This window comes from Pituophis catenifer, unplaced genomic scaffold (genome assembly GCF_029215685.1).
Source record: "Pituophis catenifer annectens isolate HBS135680 unplaced genomic scaffold, rPitCat1.0.hap2 SCAF_6, whole genome shotgun sequence".
Lineage (NCBI taxonomy): Eukaryota > Metazoa > Chordata > Lepidosauria > Squamata > Colubridae > Pituophis > Pituophis catenifer.
Genome location: NW_027256886.1, coordinates 44,509,707 through 44,525,991, shown reverse-complemented (window position 1 = coordinate 44,525,991; position 16,285 = coordinate 44,509,707).

The following is a 16,285-nucleotide window of genomic DNA, read 5'->3' as shown; positions in this document are numbered from 1 at the left end:
TTAGGCTTTTGAACATAAAAATCAAAGAATAATTGTTGGACACTAATGCAAAATACTTCTAAAAGTTCAAAAGTACTGTTTTTTATAGGTATAATTGTATACTTTGTAATTGTACATAACATACTGAATCATAAATCAGCCAGGCATATTTTAACTTAATGGATCCTGGACAAAGCTGAACAAGTAAATTGATTTAATGAGAGCGATGTTCCCAAACTTTCTTGGACTTTCCTGGGCATCCTTAGTATCTTTGTGGGACAGTTAGGACAATCACATTTATTAAGTACGGTAGTAACATAAACCCTAGGGTGCTGCAATGCAGTTTAGGAACTGTGCCAGTAAGATACCATGTTTCCCCGAAAATAAGACCCTGTCTTATATTTTTTTTGAACCCTGAAATAAGCGCTTGGCCTTATTTTTGGGGAGGTCTTATTATTTTGGGGAGCAAGGAGCAAGATGGAGCTCCTCTTGACGTTTTACCTGATTTCCAGCTCTGTCTTCCTAATCCTAACCAGAGGAAATGGCTGGAACCGGCTGCGCATGCGTTTCAATATTTTCAGGGAGGGCTTATTTTAGTGCATGTGCTCAAAAGCCCAATTGGGCTTTTAATCAGAGGATGTCTTATTTTCAGGGAAACAGGGTATGATTAAATTTAATCTTAATAGGTCCTATCAACAGCCCAAGTCAGCAATCAAATAACAAAAATATAGCATTCTCTCACTCTGTTCCTTTTTCGAGGGCCTCTACATTATCACCAAAACCTTTTGAGGACTCACAGATAAGTCACTGGCATACATTCACCACCACCCCCAACCCCAAAGTTACTATTTGCTGTATCTAAAATGAAATAATTATGATAATATACCCACCTGCATTGGAAGGGTAATAACACTCACAGACTATTATTGACCTGCCTATAATAAGATCCAGTTTTTCAGTTTGGTTTCGGTTTAGTTTGGTTTATAATAAGATCCAGTTTAGTTTCCAGTTGGACATGCCTGGAAAGGGAAAACCTTTACCTTTATAATAAGATCTCAAGCTGGGAATCATTGATACCTGAACACCTGTAACATACTGTTACAGTAATCTAAAAAGTAAATTGTACATTTTGGGCCCAACCACCAAAATTGTAAGAGAGTCAGCTACAAGATAAGCATTGATGATATTCTACAACTTTAAAACCCTGGCTGTTGCCCAGGCCTTGGGTAGAGTGTCCCAAGGAGCCCTATAGGTGATGATTGTGTCCGAGGGAGTGGGACACAGGATTTATTTGCTTGCTTTTTTTTTTTTACTGTTTTTTTTATTTTTGATTTAAGCTGCCCAAATTTCAAATCAAATTTGTATTATAGCCATATACCAACATAGCTGCCAGAGTTATTTTGGAGTCAGGCAGCCTCTCCATCTGATATTATGGAGACCAAGCTACTACAGAGAACAGTACTTCTCTAAATAATATACTACTGGAAGTATATAAATGAGGGTCTTTAATGGAGGCGATTCCTTCAATTCAGTACTCTCTCTTAGGCATATTTCCATTGTTGTTTTTATATAATAAGAGTTAAAATTAAGGAAAAGATTCATAAATTGAATACCGGAATATGTTAAAAAGCTATTGTGATCGAAGGATTTGTATCCAAGCATGCTGGCTGGGGAATTCTGGGAGTTGAGATCCACATATCTTAAAGTTGCCAAGGTTGAGAAACACTGTTTTAAATCGACCATAAATAGATCAGTATATGAATTCCAGCTACAAATGAGCTTTCTGGTAAGGCCATCTCTCTAAATATTGTACATTAAATTTCTTTTTGCTTAGCTCATTACTTTTTTAAAAAATGTAAACATGCCAGCAGTATATGCAAAATGAAGTTTATTGCTGCTCTATTGAAGATTCCAAATTCAAGCGGGACTTTGGCAACCTGTCTTGATGGTTTTATTCCTTATTTCCATCTGATGCGCCTTTTTTCTGTTCATGTATTTGCAAATATTAGTGCAACTTTAAATAATGTACATGAAACTACAATTCAGATTCTTATGCACCCTTGCTTAATATATTGATTGCAAAATATGAATAATTTCCTTTCAGCCTCTCTTGAATCTAAACCTATGGAGCCAGAAAGTTTGCAAATGCATGGACAGAACTTATAGTGATGATTAGACCAGAATTCAGTGGATTTATCTAGCTATTAGTATCAAAACTATTCTACTTATTTCTTCTTTAAAAAAAACCTTATGGCTTTGAATTTTTCCCCCTGCATAATTATAGATGTCTCTTAATTATACAGCCAGTTAATTTTTATTTAATGCTGCTAGATATTTTGTTTTTACTAAGCAGTTTCTTGTTTGTGTTTGTACTGATGTAATATGTAATTAAAACTTTTTAAAACAAATGTACTATCAAGTCACTCTTGAAAGCTGGAAATAGCAATGTGCTGAAATTGAAATGGAAGAGGTTATGCTGTATCGTTATATAAGATAAGATTCAACGTTTTTAAAATTCTTTGTACTGGATTGTCAAAATTATGGAACATGAAACAATCACAAGTCCCCAAATTCATAAAAGTGAAACTGAGAACTTGGACTCAGCTTCTACTTGCCTCCAGAAGTTGTGGGTACTCCAACACTGGAGGCTTTTAAGAAGAGATTGGACAACCATTTGTCTGAAATGGTAGAGGGTTTCCTGCCTGATCAGGGGGTTGGACTAGAAGACGTCTAGAGTCCCTTCCAGTTCTGTTAATCTATTATTCTGTTACTGTATAAGAACAGTTAGGAAGTTGGACAGGGTGTTCCTGATGGCCCAACTGTTCAGAGCTCAAATCTTGCTCTACTTTCTGAGATCTTTAAACTTCTGTTTTGCCTAGAGCACGGGTGTCAAACTTGCGCCGTCACATTGCCATCACGTGATGGCTTGTGACATTTTTCCCCATTCGCGGAGTTGGGGCGGGCATAGTCTGCACATGATGCATCCAGCCCGTGGGCTGCCAGTTTGACCCCCAGCCTAGAGCAACACAAAACCTTGTTTTGCCTGCACAACAGGTAGCCCACCAAGCATAGTGTGGCCCACCTTTTTTTAAAAAAGATAAATTTAGAACCATTGCAATTGCCAACTCCAGTGCTGGTGTGGCTCCACTAGCTACTGTATAAAACAACTCATCCGTGCAGCAGTTATTTCTTGGTGGCCCAGAAAGATTTTTAATTTTCCAATGTGGCCGTTTCCCCTCTTGGTCTAGTGTATGCCCCCATGACACTGACTGAGCAGCATACAATAAAACCAACAATTAAATCATTATACAAAAGCCGTGTAACATAAATATATATATAAAAAAAGGAAATGAAAAGAAATGTGTTGCAATATTATACGTGATACAGCCAATGCATGGGCTCCCTATCGGCAGGGGATCCCCAGGCTTACTGAAAAAAACACGTTTTAAGAAATTTTTTGAAAAGTCAATAGAGTCTGAGCCAACCTCATCTTAAGGGGGATGATGTTCCACAAGGCGAGTCCCATAGCAGAAAAGACCTGTCTCCTGGATCCCATCAGATGGAAATCATTAGTGAATTGGAATCTGTAGCAAGTTCCTCCTACAAACCTGATGGGATAATGTACCTGATAGAATGTAATAGGGAGTGGCAGTTCCGAAATAACCTGGCCCCATGCCTTCTTGACCTTTAAAAGACAAACCCTTGGTTGCAAAGTTATTTTTTTCTTCACACTATGAACGGTCACTAAGTGCGGACTACCTGTTACGTTAACTCTGTCTTTTGTAATTTATATTGTAATGTTCTAGTGTTGCACGTGAGGCGCCACCAGATGGTGGTATTGTTGATCGTGTCACATTTTTCTTCTTTCCAACCCAAATGAATGCAGCAGATATTATGTAATTTCTAGGCTCAGTATTCTGTCCTTCACCTGTCTGTTAGCATGAGGACATACTAAATCATACAGTACTGGAGTAAATTGGATATGGGGAGAGAAGCCAGTTCAAGAAAGACTGAAAATGGGCCAGATTAGGTTGGGGACTGCAGAAGAAGAAAAAAGTCTAAAAAATCTCCTGAGGGGAGATGGGACACAATTAAGCAGTACCTCAGAAGGTTGGTGTCTGCTCCATTCTAAGCTCTCCTCCCTTCTGTTTTTATATGCCTCAGGGCACAGCATATACAGTCTGTCTAATGCTTCCCAGTGCACACAAATACATGGATACCAATAGTGGGTTTCAAAACCTGGTGCTACTGGTTTGCTATTGGTAGTGCGCGGGTGCTCTCACTTTGTGAGTGTGCAGCACTTCTGTGCATGCGCAGATTGTTTTTGATGATGTCTGGGTGGGTGGGCGGAGCTTCCCGCTGCCATCACTATCAATTCGCATGAACCGGGAGCAACCCACCACTGATGGATACTACAATAAAGATGTATACCCACAAAACATATTACTTCATTACAAAGAAGAAAATACAGTTTTCTATTCTATGATCACTGCTGGCAGGTGGTGGGAAGAATGCTGGAAGTTTTTACCTTGTGTTTTGTTCCAATCCAGTGGCATGTTGGAAAGAAACTACTTTGGGATTCTTTTTTTATTCATTTATTTATATCCTGCCTCTTACTATTTTCACAAATAACGCAAGGCTCTTATCCTTGATACCCATATCAAACTACTTTCCTCCTATTTTCCCCACAACAATCCTGTGAGGTGAGCTGGGCTGAGAGAGAGATACTGGCCTAAGGTTACCAACTGAGGACCCAGTTGTGGGGGCAATAAGCTGACTTTGTATAAATATACAAAAGGATGAAGGCTATTGCTGAGCACATTGTAAGCCGCCCTGAGTCTCCGGAGAAGGGCGGCATATAAATCAAATTAAAAAAAAAAAAACTTGTTTTCATGGCTAAAGCTGCACTTGAACACAGTCTTTTGCTTTCTAGCCTGGTACCTTAACCACTAGACCAAACTATCTATCCATCAACAAGATACATCCTGAAAACAGAACAGAATGAAACCAAATCACGGAGGGGAGGAGCAATACTGAATTTGAAAATGGGTCAGATCTTGCTAGAAGCTGCAGAAAAAACCATTCTCCAAAGTTTCTTCAGTGTTCCTTATGAGAGAGTCAGTTGAATAGTGTTGGCAGCTGTTCTATCCTAAATTCTCCACCCATAATCATACAATCCAAGGTCCAGGCAAGTTGGCCAGGTGGTACCACCCACTGAGACATCTTTCTATTTGTTTTTTAATTATTTTAATCTTGTTTATTTATTTTACCTTAGCCAAAATGCTTGTTCCACAGTCCACTTGTTTTCTTACTAGGAGGATATTTCTTTTTTATGGATTTATTTTTAATTAGTTTTCATCCAGCCCATTATTTCTAACAAACATTTCAGGACATTAAGATGAAAAGGCAAAAACAGACCCTTGCATATTGGTATTGGGGTATCCTAAATACCCTAATGAGCTTACCCAAAGGTTTCATTTAGGTGTTGAATAACATGGGATGTAAGAATGGATCCTGAGGAATATTGTGTGCCAAAGTTCATAAACCAAACTTTTTATATCCAACTTCGCCACCTAAAACCAACTTCTGAAGAAGGATAGGAAGCATTTAGAAGCATTACTTTCTAAACATAAATCCCTATGAAGACGTGCAGAAGATTATGATGGTCAATGGTAATGAACACTGCTGAGAAAAGGACTGCTCCAGTCGTCTACTTCCCCACTCCACTGGACAGTTTAAAAATATCCTAGTGCAGAATCCAGAACTGAAACCAGAATGAGGGGTCCTTGAAGCTCTCTGAGCTTAGTTGTTTTCTTGCAGATGTTTCATGACCCAAATTAGTTAACATCAGTGCTAGCTCATCAGTGCTAGCTCACTAGCACTTATGATGTTATCTAGTTCGGTAATGAAAACCCTGCAAGAAAACAAGCTCAGAAAGCACCAAAGACCCCTCATTTCCATAAACTACAAATATTCTCCTTTAGTGAAACCAGAATGCAATAGATAACAGTTTAATCCAATTGATATCTGAATTAAAATGAAGGATTAAATAAATATATTAAGAATTTAAAACTTGGCAAAATAGTTTTTTCTCAAGTTCCTAAATGCTGGGAGAGTGTAGGCAAAGAGCATTTCTCCCGGGGTTATATTTCATAGCCTGGGAGCCATAAGGAAGGTGTTTTCTTGCAGAAGGGGCATTTCTGCTGAACTGAGTAACCAGGCAAGTACAAGAAGAGTCATCTTCAAATACAGCGGCTCCAGCATTTATGACTTAATCAATCAATCAATCAATCTCAAAGCTTTGAACTCTGTCTGAGAGACAAATTGCAACCAGTGCAGTTTTTAAGTATATGGATCATGTAATTCTTGTTTCTTGCATTTGTCAACAACCTGGATGTTGCATTTGCACCAATTATAATTTCTGGACACTTTTTAAAAGTAAGTATGCTAACTGGGATTGCATCTCATAAAAGAGATCGGCCAGTAAGAACAGTGTTTGCAGTCAAAACTGCTTTATAGTGATTCCCTCTTTGTTTGCTTTATGTGCCTTCTTTGAGTTACTTCATGTACTTCAATTTGATTAGATGCTGAAGGCTGTCATTGCTTTCAATTCATGAACTTTTTTTCTGCATTATGCTTTTCCTTAGAATTCAACTAGACCTGGAAGTTTGGCTTCCTTTCTAAATGCAATTCCCTAATCAAGTTGTTCTTTAAAAAAGATAAGCAGCAGTCTGAAGAAATCTTTGTGCAAATTGCTCTATTACTTTTATATCTCTGCACACATATTTATACTGCATAAAACTAATCTCAAAAAAAATCTCTTGAGGTTTACCCAGAGTACATCTTGCTTACTTTTTTATGCCCTACCTCTAGTCCAGCCTCAGAGTAATTTAAGGATCATGTACACTTTGTTCAGAAGTCTGTAACTATTATTGAATCTTGCTATTTGTTCTTTTCCCTTTGACATCTGACAGGTAAAAGATTAATCCAGAAATGGATTGCTCTCAAATATTTCCGTTCATCCTTGTTCAACATTAACTTTGGTCCATTCTGATGTCTCTCTTAGTATCAGGAAGAGAATATAAAAGATCTGGAAAGCAACTTTAAATGCCTAGCCAAGTATCACTGTTTAGCTATCTTTTAACCTACTTCTATGCAAAATCCTGACAGTTTAGCTTGAGTTTTTGCCTCTAAATAGCTGCAGTTAAAAGCTTGGGGAATAATAGCTTGTTGTGCCCACAGTCTAATTCTCTGTATCTTTGTAGATGTCTACATAGTAATCACTGCTAAGCTTTAAACTAAGAATACACATCAGGAACCATGATCCATGCAGTATAAATGACTCAATGAAATTATAAGCTATTAATACTAAAAATTATTTTAATTAAAGTATCAATTCCTTATTTTAAATATAATTTATGAGTAATTAATGATAAACTGGAAAATCATGTTTTTAGTATTTTAGATCCTTTGTTTACTTATTTGCATTTTACTTTTTTATTCTTTTTACTTACTCTTTAACTTTCTTTGCTTATACTCTTCTCTAAAATGCCTAATTAAAATAATAATAAAGAAACTGTCCACATAAGCACCAGGAACAAGCTTTACCTGACAGAATCTTTACATTTTCAAGCTATATACAAATTATGAAACAATAGTGTTCTGTTTCTTATCCTCTCCAAAACCAACTAATTGTTCTAAGCCCACCATTTCCACCACAAAAAATTGCCCCCTTACATGCCCTGTCATGTCAAGAGTGGCTCCTTCCTTAGCTTATTTTGCATAGGATTAAATTCTTTATTTTCTAGATACCTCTCAGTTCCACATTTTATAGAACATGCAGTAGTATAATAAAAATGCTGAGAAATCTAAACTCTAATCATTATTATTTCTGATACAGTTTCTTTAATATTTCCACCATGAGCACAAAATAACATCCACGATAGGCCCCAACCTATTTAGTCTTCACAGCAGCTCTGTATGTGTGAAAAAGGACAAAGAACAACTTTCAGATATCTGAATTTGGATGATTGTTTGAACTAATTATTGTCCAGTGTAGAAGTATCTATTTTTGGAGAACAGATTTGTTCAGAGTGTGACATCATTTTCAAAAAGACTCTACCACATCAGTGGTTGTCTTAAACAATACACTAAGTCCTTAACGTACGACCACAACTGAGCCCAAAATTTCTGTTTCCTAAGTGAAACATTTGTTAAATGAGTTTTGTCCCGTTTTAGGATCTTTCTTGCCAGAGTTGTTAAGTGAATCACTGCAGTTGTTAAATTAGTAACATGGTTGTTAAGTGAATCTGGCTTTCCCATTGACTTTGTTTGTCAGAAGATCACAAAAGGTGATCACATGATCCCAGGACACTGCAAGCTTCATAAATATGAGTCAGTTGCCAAACATCTGAATTTTGATCATGGGACCACAGGAGTGCTGCAATGGTCATAAGTGTGAAAAACAGTCATAAGTCGTTTTTTTCAGTGCTGTTGTAACTTCACAGTCACTAAATAAACTGTTGTTAAGTCGAGGACTACCTGTATTAACATACTCACATATATACATGTGATCTAAAGGCATGTGGCAATACCATATTTGATATGAGTGTTGTGACCTAGGCCCAAGTAGGTATTATCAGACGCAATCAGTTCTAAACAAACAGATTTTATTAGAACAGCTGAGAATTAACTCATTCTCAGCGTAGTCCAAACTAATTCAAAACAAATTCTTCATAACAGTTCTTCGGCCTTATCACCAATCTTGGTCTACTTTGGCAACCTGCCAAAGGCTTTTATTGGCAAAAATTCAGAAGCAGGAGACGCCGACAAGAAATAAATGCATCAAGACAAGAAACAAATATATCAATGTTGTTTTCCGACAAAGAGTCCAAGAGCAGTTGCTGATCTTTTAAGCCTTATGGGAGGGGCCAATCATCTCTTGGCCTTACTCCCGAGTCGTCTTTTTGCTTTAGCTGCTTGTGCCTGCTGGCAGCTCTTCTCATGCGTGCACTAGGAACAGGCTCCTGTTGCTCTGCCTCTCAACTTGGAAACCATACTGGCTTAGTCATTGCCTGGGCCAGCAAGAACTCTGTCTGTCATGATGGTTCCTGGACATTATTTATTTATTTATTAAACTTATATGCCACTCATCTTGCAAGAGGTGACTCTAGGCCAGTGACAGCAAACCTCTAAGACACCGAGTGCCCAAACTGCATGCGCGCTATGCTGAAACTAAAAGGTGTGTGCACGTGTGCAATCATGTGCATATGGGACAGGCATGAATGTGTGCATGCATGGACATGCGCAAATGTGTGTATGTATGGACATGTGTGAACATGCACATGTGCAGACATGCGCGGACATGCACATGTGCAGGCATGCATGGGCATGCACATGTGTGGACATGAACATGCGTGGACATGCATGGACATGCATGTGTGGACATGCACATGTGCAAACATGCGCATGCACAGACATTCACACATGTGCAGCAGAGACCTGAAGACCAGCTGGCTGGCAGGAGACAGGGCATCCCAAAACCAGCAGCGCAACAAGAGGTAAGATCTTTTTCTTTTGTGAGCTTCTATTTCATTGTTTGCAGAGAAACAAAAGCTCATGAAAGAAACGCCACAGAGATCTGACCTGGGGAGACGGTGTGCGTGCCAGCAGAGAAGGCTCTGCATGCCACCTCTGGCACGCTTGCCATAGGTTCGTCGTCATGGCTCTAGGCAACACATGGGCTACAGAGTGAAGCTGATCCTGCTAGCAAGCAGAGTGACCAGTGGTAAAATAACTAGGTGGTTCAGAAAAGTGGAAGAAACGGTCTGCTGAAGAAACTTGAGCACAGTCACAAAATAGACTTTTGAAATAGACCCTGAAACGATAAGATTTCCAAAGAAAATGTCTTATATTTAAATGAACTCTTAGAAAAAAAGGATATCATCTTGCAAGAACTGGAAAAAAACAAGTATTGTTTGTTTGTTTCCTGTCTTTATTATTTTCACAAATAATTCAAGGTAACAAACAAACATATCCAACACAACTTCCTCCTTCTATTTTCCCCAGAAGAGCAACTCTGTGAAGTGGATTCAGCTGAGAGAGAGAGAGAGAGTGACTGGCCCAAAATCATCCAGCTGGCTTTCATAGTAAAGGCAGGACTTGGACTCAACAGTCTCCTGCTGCTGCCTTAACCTGTATGCGAGTAATAAACTGACAGGAAGGTGGACATGAATGATTTGAGCAAAGCTGTGTGTCAACATCTTTGACCGGTAGCATTTGATTCTGATAGAAAACCAAATCCATAAGGATATCCTGTTGTTCAAAGATGGTGTACTTACTTATTCATGGGCACAATCTGCATTCAAGTCTTTTCTTGGCCTTGTTTCCACTCTGATTTACAAGCCCGTAATTCTTTGCCAATCATGAAATGCAGCCACCTTGGAGATGGTGAAAGAGGATGGAGAAGCAAATCATGTCTGTTTTCTTTTGACAAAAGAAAATGGTTGAATATTCTCTTCCATGTTTATAGCTGAAGAAAGCCAAGCACAACCAAAAAGTTACCAATGTTCCATTATATGATTTGTTTGAAGATTTTTAGCCTAGAAAGAAAAACATGTTTAGCAAAACGTGTTTAATTGAACATTCCTTCAATTCTGAGGAATCAAGGAAGTTTAATAAAGCTAATAAAAACAGGAAAATAGTTGTGGAAAATAATGATTTCTTACATCTAAAATACATTTCTTTAGGAAATATTACATATAATCAAGCTACGCAGACACATAAAGAAAGATGGAAAATCTAAAGAACTTCAGTGAGGATTTAATGAATGTTTCCAGGATGCTTAATCTAGTATATAATGTAGTATATATAATGGAATCTGATACATCTGGTATAGTTTTATTGCTGAACTTCAGAAGCAATAAAATGGATCTTCCAGGGACCCTACAAGATTTTTATGTGTCAGAGCTAGTGTAGTGATAAACCAAATCCGATAAAAATTGAAAATGTGGAAAAAATTGAGAGAAATTGTATGTCAATAGTGCTATACTTTCTCAAATGTCCACTCTCATAAACATGAAATGGATCCAGTATGCACAGGAATCCAAAGACCAGGACTTCAGAATCCATTTAAAGTACAATCCTTAAATCCTTAAGTATAGTAGAAGTTGCACACAGATTTCAGATTCACTGTGCTACCCAAGATTTTCCATTGAAAGCAAGCACTCAAAAGTTGGCAGACATTGCTCCCATTCTGAAATGCTATATCTACAAACTAAACTGTAAACCTTATCTGTTTAAAACTGCTTAAAGTCTATTTGTTAAATCAGAGAGAAAAATGTTGTGGCATGGATTGCACAGCCCCACTCACTGCATAATTGCCCTCCCTACTGTTTCATTTTCTTCTCTGCAGTCATTGCCCTTCTCTGCCTTACAAGTATGGATTTCACAATCTAAGTTGTGAAAATCTGACTGACCAGATTATGCATCTCTTTGTTGCGTGTTAGACTTTTGTAGCTCAACTCTAAGAGCCCTATTGCAGACTTCCAGTGAAGGAAGTTAAAAAAGAATTTTCCAGTAACAGTAACTCTTAAAGGAAACTTATGTTGGCATCAGTTCTAATAAGATGTCACATGTCACAAAGTGTATTTGGGGTTTTTTTTTTGTCTGCAGAGGATGCAAAACAAGCATGGAGTTAAAATATTATATTAGTTTGCTGGATACTATCATAGGAAATACTGTTCACTATCTTTATATTGGAGAAATTGCTTCTTTAACGGGGATTTGGTTCATCAGGATGTATAGATGTATATATGCATCAATTTATATTCTGACTTTACCCATTCAGTGCTCTGAGCAACCCTGATGTTCAAATAGATGACTCCTAGTTCAACTGCTAATTTACAAGATTTTATTTTGTAAATCAACAAACTCCATTTCTTGACAGTACAAAATCTTGAATAGAACCAGCTCTGCCCAGGCCTTGGCACTATTCCAAACTACTCTGTTGTAAAACAAGTTAAAAAACATGGGGGATGATTGCTGTTAAATTGTCTTGGGCTAGAAGTGACGCAGTAAAACAATGAATGGATTTAATAAAGTGGTTTCTCTGAAAGGAGTCTAGTGGATTTAATTGCAGCAATGCAAACAAGTAGGAGAGGGAGCAAACCTCCCCCGCAGATTCAAATAATGGTGTGTTGCAAGCTTGACAGCACAAGGTAGAAATGGTCTATTCCTGTAGTGCAAGGTAGGGCTGATAATAATTGCTATATTGTTCTACATTTGGAGGCAGCCAAAATAAAAGACTTCCTGGGCAAGATGTTAAAAAAAAAAACCACAGCAGCATACCATAATGAATAACGTACTCAGTCATTTTCATATACTGATTAGGTTCATGCATTATACAGAAACCATTAGGTTGTTGTCGTTTGCTTAGTAATGTAAGAACCCAATCACTATTGTTTGTAAACTACAACATATGGCTTAGTGGCATTGGCCTATTCAATAAACTAGGATTAAAATAATAGTTTATCCAGATATATGAATTCAGCACTGAATTTCACAAATTTCTTCACTACTAACAATTTTTTTAGTAGTGGAATAGAAAGAAAGCAATAGTACTAAGATTTATATATCACTCTATAGTGTGCTTTCTCTCTGAGCAGTTTACAAATGTCAGTATATTGCGCCCAACTGGGTTTTCATTTTACCAACCTTGGAAGAATGGAAGGCCCATAGCTGTGGGCAGAGTTAGCCTGCAATACTGCATTCTAACTACTTTGCTACCTCTTTGTCCCAAACAGGACAATTAATAAACAGATTCATGCAAAGACAAGGATGAATTTTAAAGATTAAGAGCATATTGGAAAAGCAGCTTGTTCTCTTCTTAATATACAATTCTTCCCAGCCTAGTGCTCCTCAGTCATGTGGGATTTAACTTTCATCACATCAGTCTGGCTGTGTATTAGGGAAACTGAATTTTAATACATCTGGAGGATACACAGTTGAAGAAGGCTGCTGGACCTGATCTCAACAGAGACAGGAGTTTTTACAGTTAGCTAAATTTAGGGGGGGGTGGAATCTGCACTATTTAATTCTGCTTTGCACTTCACTGATAGGCAAGCACATCTGTGTATAACAGCAAAATCAGTCTTTCCAAGAGATTCTTGGTAATAAGTTTATACAAGGATTTAGGCTTGGAATGACTGCTGCAAAGATTATGGAATTGGAAAGAAAAAAACACATCGACAAAGTGAAATGATATGAAATTAGGAAGAAATACACATCTCAAATGAGGACAAACAATAATGTTGTCAAAGACCTGAGGAAACTGTAAATGTGATTGCTATGGTAGAGAAGGAAAGTAAGATAATTTATTTTATAGTACAAGTTTAGATGAATTCTAGAATAATTGCATACTAAAAGGAAATTATTGCACACTAAAAAGATACATTAGTAGTGAATAATTAAGTCTCCATAGTTAAGTGTACATAGTCACAGGAACATAATACACAGTTAACTAAAGCAGGAATAACAATGATTAGCAATTAAAGAATTAAATTCAACAAAACTAGAAGAGATAGCAGTGTTAAAAATAAATACCGAAACCACATTTAAAGCTAAATTTTAGCTAAAACAACTTTTAATGTTAACTTTAAAAAGACTGAGCAGCATGAAGATTTATCTCCTGCAGTGTAAAATTATAGTTAATTAAAAGCCATAGTAGCAAGAATGTTAATAATGTGTGGCTGTCATACCACTGCCTTTAAACAATTTTTTTTCTTAAAATAGAAACAAAGCAGAAATTCTATTTTCAAATAGAAATTTTGTTTAATAGTGAAACAAGATAATTAATACACTGATGAAAATAAATTGGACCCAATCCAGGGAAAGGTTAACAATCCAGGAAAATAAATGGGACTAATAATTCTATAAACCTTTCATAGCAGGTTTCATGTAAAAGTATGGCAATCTAGCATGAAAAGTAGGACTCTAGCATGATAGAGGTGCAAACTTTCAGATGTGAAATTTTGGGATCCAATCTGAGTTGGTCACCGGGACCAGAGATTTAGTCTTCCGAGCTTTCAGACTCATGCAACATTATCCTGGGACATGTATGCTTGCCGTCATTTGTGTGAAATTTTAGTTTCTCAACAACATTGTAGACCTTGCCATAATGTGCAGTTGACTATCATCAACATTTGAGAGTTTAAAATACGTATATATACACTAAGTTTAACATCATTAACTTTAATAAGTTGTCACTTTTTCCAACACCTGGTCTGGACCTGTGATTTGGACTAACAATAATGAACATTAAAATCAGGATACATATATATGTTAACTTTAGTTAATATTATGTCTCATGTCTTTCTAGGCAAAAGCAAACTTAAATCTGCAATAAAGTATACATTCAAAGATATACTTCTACTCAGCGGAGAACTTACGAGTTACTTACGATTTCAAGAGTTGAAATCAGCACCTGCTCATAGTCTACACATAAAATTATGCTCAAAGAAGGATGTGCTACAAGCATTTAGGCTCAAATGGCACCTGAGGGACATACACAGCCAGCTAGACTATTTCTTTCAGCAGAATGAACAGAGAGTAGAACATTTTTCTTTGTTCCAGATTTTTACACTGATCTGAGTTATACTATAATAAACATAGCAGTGGTAGCATTTCCATCACTATACAGTTGTCATAGACAGACAGACACAAAGATCTGTGAGTAACAGGCATTTTGTGACAACAGGCCCCTGTGGTTATGTGATATTCAGAAACGGATCCAATAGGAATACATATGCTGCTTGTCTTCGTTTATATTTTTATATGTAATGCTTACTTTAAAATATATAAGAGTACCATTGCTCATGAAAAAGGAATGAGAGAAGGGTGTACCACTTACAGTAACATGTATTTTAATGAACCTAAATTGTTATCAGTTTTAACATCAGTTTGATCAACATTGTACATTATAATTTAAACAGTATCATAAACAAAGCGCTCCAAAGCCACCAAAGAATTTACAGTTTTGGGTCGTGAAGGAAATCCTCACTCAAAGTGATTAGTTGCCAGATTTCTTTTAAAGTGTTTTTTGTCCTCTGGCACAAATTGCCTAGATAATTTTAATTAAGAAAATGATAATTCTTTCCTTCTCTTCATAGATACTTTCATTCGTGGACTTGGGAGGGGTGGAGTAGGAATAAGGCGTAATTCCAAGATAGAAATTTAAAAAATCAATCCATCCCAAAGTGGACTCCACTTTTTCTGATCTGACAAGTCAGTAGGTCTTTATAATACTTTTGGTTCTTGTAGTTTGGTAAATCATCCTTTGACAATCTTTTTTTTTTTTTTTTTTAATTTTTTATTGAAAATTATTAAAAAATACAGAAAAAAATATAATAATATGGATAGAATTGCAGAGAGTAATATAATACATATAGAGTTTTAAAGTATCAATTTTCGCCTGGAGAAAGTACAAACTTCCATTAAGCTAACTCATCAAAAGAAAGGAAGGTTTAACCAGAAAAAAAATTTTCAATCGTCATGCAGTACTCCTGGAAGTATTTACCCACGTTCACATTAAGGTTAATATTTTCGTTCTTCTTAAGATTTCTTTTTTTGCAGCCAAGCATACCATCTGTCCCAGCTCCTATATAACCCCGATTCTTGTCTATCTCGCAAAAGTCCAGTAAGCTTGTCTGCTTCTGCACAGTCCATGATCTTTGCAATTAACGTAGCCTCCGATGGGATATTTTTAGATTTCCATTCTTGCGCGAACGAGATCCTGGCTGCAATGATGATGTGGAGAGCGAGATACCAATTAGATTTGTTTAAATTCTCTGGTTTCATGCCTAGTAAAAACGTTTCCGGGTTCAAATCTATTCTACATCCTATGATTTCTAAAATCCATTTTTGAATTCTAACCCAATATTCTTTTGCTCGGGGACAGGTCCACCAACTATGAAAGTAAGTTCCCATAGCGGCGTTGCATTTCCAGCAAACCGGAGAGGTCCCCGGGAACATCTTCGATAATCTAGCCGGGGGCAGGTGCCATCTATATAGCATTTTGTATATATTTTCCTTATAGGAAACTGACATTGTTAATTTTAAGGTTGTCCCCCAGATTTCTTCCCATTTTTCAAGTTCAATCGAGTATCCCAAATTTCTCCCCCAGGCAATCATTGAGTCTTTGATGACCTCCTCTCCAATCCAGTCCATTAAGAGGAATTGATAGAGTTTGGATAATACCTTCTCATCCTTCCCCAACAAGATCTTATCAAGTTCCTGTAGAGAATTATAA